Source organism: Triticum aestivum, chromosome 7A (genome assembly GCF_018294505.1).
Source record: "Triticum aestivum cultivar Chinese Spring chromosome 7A, IWGSC CS RefSeq v2.1, whole genome shotgun sequence".
Taxonomy (NCBI): domain Eukaryota; kingdom Viridiplantae; phylum Streptophyta; class Magnoliopsida; order Poales; family Poaceae; genus Triticum; species Triticum aestivum.
In genome coordinates, this window is record NC_057812.1 from 305720958 (window position 1) to 305728802 (window position 7845).

The window sequence follows — 7845 nt, forward strand, 5'->3', positions numbered from 1 at the left end:
AGCTATTCAAAGAGTCACGGCATATATGTATACATGGAAGGAGCTGGGGCGGGTCCGCATGTGGGAGAGATAGAAAGAGGAGAGTGGTGCACAAGGAGACAAAGTGTGCTTGTTTGAAGTGGGGGTGGTGTGTGAGGTGAGTGCGCGTGAACCACATAACTAGGGAGATAGAAGTTTGGGGCGATGTTTTGTGTGTATGGGAAATATACACTCTACATAGTGCGTGTGCTTGGGTAAGAGAGATAACGGGAGACCTAGAGAGTGAGGAAGAGATGTGTTCATGCCCGAGAGACAAAGTGATAGAGACCTATGTTGGCGTCCAGACTTTACAAGAGAGAGGGGTGTTAATGTGCTCGTGTGTTGGTGTTTGGGGTAGAGAATGACTTCTCTATGTGTGTGTGTGTGTGGGGGGGGGGTTGACTTTAGATAAAGAGTGAGGTGTCTATATTTGAGGGACTTTAGCGTAATTGAGATATTGTGCACTCATGGTTGATCAATTTGTTTCACAGTTTGTACTATGAGATAACGATACTTTTGAACATGCGTGATATACCTTGATGTACCAGAATTACAAACCTAAGATTGGAATCTTGGAATTCGACTCCATCATTAGCTTTTGTAATTCATTTAAATGGAGGTACATTTTTTAAGCCGGGATTTCGTGATTTCAAATTCATATATCAAACCTAGAGATATACACATACAGGCATGTTCAAACTTTATAATCATCCACTTTATTCATACACATACGCATTTTTACTTTTGTCATCATATCTAGCATAAACACATTTGGAATTTCATTTGAATTGGACCGTATGATGGTATTTGCTTGTAGTAGCTCAATGATCCATATTTGAATTGAATGGACAATCTAAGTTTCGAGTTGGAGACATTGATTTTCATAACTTGCACATTTTTTTGTGTGCAAAACAAACAAATTGTCGCCATGATATCATAGTCGGCCGTGCGAGAGTAGAATACTTATAATTTTAGGCGCCAAAAGCTCTCAAACTTCCCGCTCACATCGAAATATCACGCGCCCAAAAGTTTAGCCCTGCGATATTCCTGTTTTACCCCTGCCACATGAATGGAAAAGGGCTGCTTTCGTAACTCCATTGTTTTCCCCTCTTTGCCCTCAACATTCTTCCCCAGAGCCCTCCCCTTCCCCAACCTGACCCCCTCAACCACGGCAAGCCGCCGAATCTAGTCCTCCGTCGCAGCGGTGGACCTCACACCCCGCCAGATCTACCTTCCGCACCTTGGAACCCCCAACTGCCAACTCACCACTTCACCGGAGCCGCTTCAGCGACTAGCTTGTCCACCGCTCCAGATCTCATTGACCGCCATCATGGTCCACCACATCGGATCTGCTTAACCGGCGCCCTTGTCCACCACAGTGTAGGCCCTTCACAGACTCCCTCGTCCGCCCCTTTGCTGGCCCTTCATACAAGCCCTCGTCCGCCGCAACAGATCCACCTCACCGAAAGCACTGTACAACGCGCCCAACGAAGCCTTCGTCCACTGCACCGGACCCGCTCCACGAACGCCATATTCAACTCCACCGGCCCTGCTTTACCGACGCTGCAGCCTCATCAGGTTATTTCAATTTGTACTCCTTCGGTTTTTCTCTTTATCATGCAACTGTTCACTTACCACAGATGAGCTTTCTTGTATGTTGGCAGGCGCCGGAACCATAGTAGCGGAGTCGCTTCAATCGCAACACAAGCACCATCGATGATCCTTAGCTATCAAGTATGACAACGACACCCATACGCCACCGAGAATCAGGTACTATTATCCAACGGCCGGCGCCTACGTTCACTTTCCTAGCATAAGCACCGCACCTTTGAATTTCTTCAGGGCATCATTCAGTTTTTCATGAGACGCGTTATTCTGCTTGCACCTGTAGGGCCATACTTCTGGCAGTGAACATGTTACATGTGCTAAATTACATACCAGTTAACATCTAGTTAGTATTCTTTAGTTTTGTTCTGATGCCACCTATTGGTTCCATCATACTACTTAATGTTCTCTATGCTTAATTCCACATCAGCAAACTAGCATGTGGTTCCACTGCTTTTTGTTCGTTTTACCCTACATTTTCTGATGCTAGCTATTACATCACTGCTCCGAGCCTCTGTACATTACTTGTTTGTGTGTTCTTGATCTTCCCAAGTTGCATGACTAATTTGATGCTTCTATTAATTATGGAGCTGCCAACCCCATCAAGCTAAATATTTGTTCTTTTGGGGCTGGCACCTCGAACAAGCATAAAAATAGAGGGAAGCAAATATATTGTCGTGTATGCACACACCCTTCTTTCATTAGTTTAGACGAACCACTGATGATCAATTCAGACCAATGCATGCGATTAAAATTAATTTTACCTAAATAGATGGTGCAGAATAAACTACAACAACTAGATTTGCAACCACGGGATGTTGACGATATCTTCAAAGAGCATTGCAATAGCAGCTAGGCTTCACAGCAACATATGGTAAGCCAGTGTGTTTTAGTACATGTGAAATGTAATGGGAGTGCGCTGCTTTCTGGGCTTGTGCCCTCAACATGTAATCCTACCGAATTACAAATAGTTCAGTTGTCTACTTTGCTGTATTGCTTGATTTGAATGCTTATTTGTTGTTATGCTATACCTGAGTTGGCCAATATGTCAGTAGTGCCTGCTGTACTATCATAAAGAAATGCATGCATATTTCATTTGAGTCCTTAACATTTCCTCTCAACTTCATCACAAGACTGTCTTCGTAGTTTATATGAGGCCACACTGTTAAGTGCTTTCTCAGATTATTTCAACTGCTTAGATGCCTTGGCAACTTAAATATAGCGGTTGTACACTCCCTTTGAACTAGGGATGTCAACTGGGTCCCGTTTAATCCCGATTAAAGTCCACTAGTGGTATGATAGTTCAAAAGAGTTTTTGTTTTTTGAGGAAAATGAACTAGGGAGGTAGCAAAAACTAACTAGATGGGAATGGCGGATGTCGTTTATTTGCCACTTACATCCCTAGTTTCATCTCACCATTTTAATTTATTTTTGTCTGATGCTTCTTTGTACCATTTAAATATAGTTTGCCATGCTCGGCAATAATTTGTCCGTCGTTTACCATGTAAGCTTACTACCTGGATCATACGATAACTATCTCTTACTAATGTCCAGTGGAAACCTTTCAGGATGCATTCACACTAGGATACAATGTACAACCCCAAAATCTATTTGTGGAAGCAGTGCGCCATCCATGTTACCATATGGAAGCAGTTCAGAGGCAACACCGCCGGAGAGCAGTCTGAGCACATATATTATAGTGCTTGAGGCTCTACTAGAGGCAGAAAGAGATGGTGTGACTGCCATGAATGAGGTAATCTTTATCTTGAAGCTGGAAATTACGGAATTAGAGGCACGCATTATGCAAGCAACCCAAGAATTGGAGGAAGTAAGAATGTTGCATTTGAAGACGGAGGAGGTCCTGTTGTTTCTGCTATCTGAAGCCCTAGGTAATCCCGGTTCTTCTTTAGATACCAGTTGAAATTGTCATTAGATTATTGTACATGCATGTTGTGTCATGTCTCTGAATGGATTATGTTGCAAGACCCCCTATGTTGTCCATGTGTTGTAATGATCCGAATTTTTTAGGCGAGGTAATCCTCAATACTTGTATGATTGACATAAGGTGAACTATTTTTCGTGTGAGCATATTGTATTGGATGAAATAAGTGTTTGACTCAGAGTGTATCCAACCTACTGAATTCGAAGATCACGACATTTCTAAATCATAATCATATATAAAGGTGGAATAAATCTTTGTTGTGGTTTTGAAGAAATAAATAACAAAATGTATAATTATCTGTGGATATTCGTAATCGAATACAAATTGCATTTGAATTTATTTTGACAGGTCCCATGGCAAACATGAATGCTAATTCTCCCAAGTTTTGAACAAAGCGGCTAAACACGCACTATAATTTGTGGGCTGCTCGAAGCAAGTGTTTGCGAGATGGAAATTACTGTCTACCCCTGACACTTGACATCCTTATCGACCGGATTTACACTACTGTTGATAGGGGTAGACTAGTAACTTCAATCAGACGTGACACGACGGCCTCTGAGCCCATTCAGACACGGTGGGTGCCAAACATGGGCAGCAAAACACATTTGATTCAAGCTTGTTCGAAAGACATGTGTCTCTTCCTCCATTTCCCCATTCATACACGGTGGGCGGCAAAACAAAATCTCCTCGTCCGAAATTGATGTAGGCTAATATTTTAAATAGGGGCAGATGTGTAACTTCCATCAGACGTGATACAACCGCCCTACCTGTCAGCCACGTTCATACACCGTGGGCGCCAACCGTGGGTGGCAAAACACCCTCTCCTCGCCCGAACTAGTTACCGGCAAATATTTGGGAGATGCGAGATTACCATCCTATCCCCAACCACGCGATGTCTGAAATTTTAAACGGGGGATAAGTTCGTAACTTTCCCCCATTTCAGAGAAGGGCGTCCCAAAGTTTGAGATCCCCCTCCCCTCTATTTCCCCATTCATACACTGTTGGCGGCACGACAACCTCCGCAATGCGGCCAGCCTCCTCCGTCCGCCACCCAATCCTCCACCTCGCCGGAGCCGCTACCCCTACCCCTTCATCCACTACAAGAGATGGACGTCTCTCATCCACGGTGCTGGACCAGGATCCTTTCATCGCCTCCTCTCGCTTCATCGGCGCCGTCGTCCACCTTGCCGTTGCCGCTCCTACGACCCCCTCGTCCACAGCAACATGATATATCCCCCGACCCGGCTGTCTACCGTCTAAAGTCTTCTTCCCCGCCACCGACAGCCATCGCACCCGCAGCACCCTCAACGTATCAGCATAGGCCTACACGGCGTCGCAAGAGAGGTGGTACTCTTCCATATGTGCTTAAGTTATTCATCACACCCGAAAAATAGATCGTAATTTGTTTACTGTACTTTTCTTGTCCGTACCAAATCGTAGTGGCTAGCTGAAAGCAAACATTGGTTGCGAAGTAGCTTTTTCCGATTTGCACCTTCAGATCCGCCATGGCACGGGCACTATACTCGTAAAGATTATGGTTTCCCCCCTTTATATTCACTACCATCATCATAGGTGCTTCATGTCGTGCTAGCACTGCTCCTCAAGACCTCAACCCAAAGCTTACGTGTTGAAATACGAATCTGATATGATGCTCATATCACTAAAACAGAGAACGTTTAATTGGTCACCTAATGTTCCTATATTCGTTTCGAAAAGCATGTGCGCCACCCACTGGTCCAGCTAGTTCCACTTTTCTGATTTTTCTCTTGATGCTTAGGGTTTTCCCCTTTTATCTACTATACTATGATCTGCGTAGGTGCTTTCTGTCGTACTAGCATTACTCCACCCTTCAAGCTAAACAACGCAACACTCAGAATTCGAAAGCTTAGTTGTTCAAATATGATTGTGATATTTTACTGATATTAGTTAACCGACACATTTAATTGGTTAGCTAAAGGTCCCACTTGAGTTTCCAAATGCATGTCGTGACATATAGAGAGACAACATAATTGCATTTCTTTGTCACTTGTTGACCGTACTTTATTGTCCATACCAAATCTTAGTTTTTATTTCAAAGCAAACATCAGTTGCTAACTACCCTTTGCGCGGTTTGCAGCTTCAGATCTGCCATCCCACTGCCACGGTCAACACTGTACTCATCATGCTTTATGTTTTCCCCATTTTATGATGAACACAATCAGCCTACGTGGTTCGTGTCGTAATAGCACTGCTCCACCCATCGAGCTAAACAAGCTTAGTTGTACAAATTCATATATGATATTATTGCTGATATTAGTAAAACTGAGAGATGTTTAATTGGTTAGCTAAATGTTCCTACTTTAGTTTCGAAATGCATGTGAGCCACATATGGAGAGACCGGAAAGAATAGTATTTCTCTGTGCACTCTAGTTCATCATGGGTGGCCAATCGACATTGTACTGAAAGACTTGTAATATCTTCAATCTGCTTGCTCTTCTGCTCTTCTTTAAGATGATAGTCTTCTCTTGCGGTCGACTGGTGAGGTCGAGTTGTTCTCCCTTAGTATATTTTGAATCTGTCAGGTCAGGTCGACTTGTTCTTCTTTACTATATGTTGAAGCTATCATCTGCGAAGTGTCATCACTTCTGGAGCTCTCATATTTTCAGTAGTAGGCCACATTATATTAATGCACACAACAAATTACAGCATGCATGGCATCTTTTAAAAGAATTGCAGAGATAGCACAAAGGGGTTTACAGGGAGGCGGTATTGGATTAGAATCACTTCTGCATTACAAAGAAAATCTCACTTGATTTTATGTTTTCATGCATGTCACATATTGAACATTATCAAAATGAATATGAGAATGGGTGCACGAGAGGAATATTGCGGAACGATCCACTGGCTAACAAACTTGGCATGGTGGAGGATGGCCTATCTTATTCACCCATCAAGGTGCTTGCTCTAACTTTGCAAAGTTGTATTGGTCGCACATATTTTGCATCTGACCTCTTGCCTTACTTCTACTTTGTTACACCATTTGCTTAGTTTAAGCATCATATATGAGTATATGCCATACCTATCCATTTTCTGTACCTATTCCATGTGTCGTCACACTATGTTTTTCCAGTCAAATGTTGTTCTTTCGTAATAGATGTCCAAAAGGTAGAGGGTGAGTGCAGATCCTCAAGGAGTACAAACTAGGTATTTGGAAAAGGTAGTGATACCTCTTAAATCAGATAGATCAGCAGTCACAGAAAGCACAGGCCCAACTGTACCACACTTCACCCCTACTCCAGTGGCCAAACCCCTATTAGAACTGCTGGGAGCCCAGCGTCAGGTACTGTCTATGATATCAATTCAAAATTTGAACTCCTAAATTTCTGCTTGTGCCTTACCTTCTCTCTTGTATGAAAACTAATTTCAGATGAATCTCCTTGCTCAAAGGATCATACGATCTCAAAACAGTAATGGGCTCTGCATTGCTCTTATCAGTACCTCTCTCCCTTTTGCCTTGTAACACAATACTTAATTAATTGCTATTTGATTATGTATCATCAGTCTGCACCTGAGCTTCATTATCCTCTGTTTCTTCCAATATTATTTGATCTATATTTACTCTTTGCAAAACGTAGAATAATGGCAACGCTTATAAAGAATTTTCTTTGGGGAATTTATTGAATTATCCTTCCGTCAACATGGAGAAGGGCTTTGTCCAGCCCGTGTTAACATGTAATGTAAGTTCATCCTTCTCAAGCCTTCAAACTTTGTTCTAGTATAGATTTGGATAGGCATCATTTCCTCCACTTCTGTTTGCTTTGCTATTTACATCTGATCGGATGTTTGCAACAACTACCAGTTTCAAATTGTAGTTGTAAAAACATGTTCCTTATGCAGAAAAGATCCATTTATTTGCTTATATAATTGTGAAACCTGGTACGTGTCTCCTTGTTTCTCTTTCAGACTTGTATCTCTTATGCCAGGCAGAACTTTAGTGAAGATAGTGAGCCAAATCATCTTGAGGAGAGCGAGATGACCCCAAGGTCCTGTCTTGATGAAGACAGTGAGTTGAAGCTACTCACCAGCAGGTGTGAGACAACCTCTGTGCAGTCGCTGCCTCAATCAGTTCGACTTCTTCAGTCTCAACTTAAAGCGGAAAGGCTTGCTTCAGCTCAACTCCGACTTGAAGTCAAAGATGTAATGAAGATGTTAGAGGACTGCCGTGTGCACCATCATGCCTTAAAACTAGTGTTGATGCATCTATCGTTGACCCAGCTGAGGTGTACGCAACTTCTTCAGCT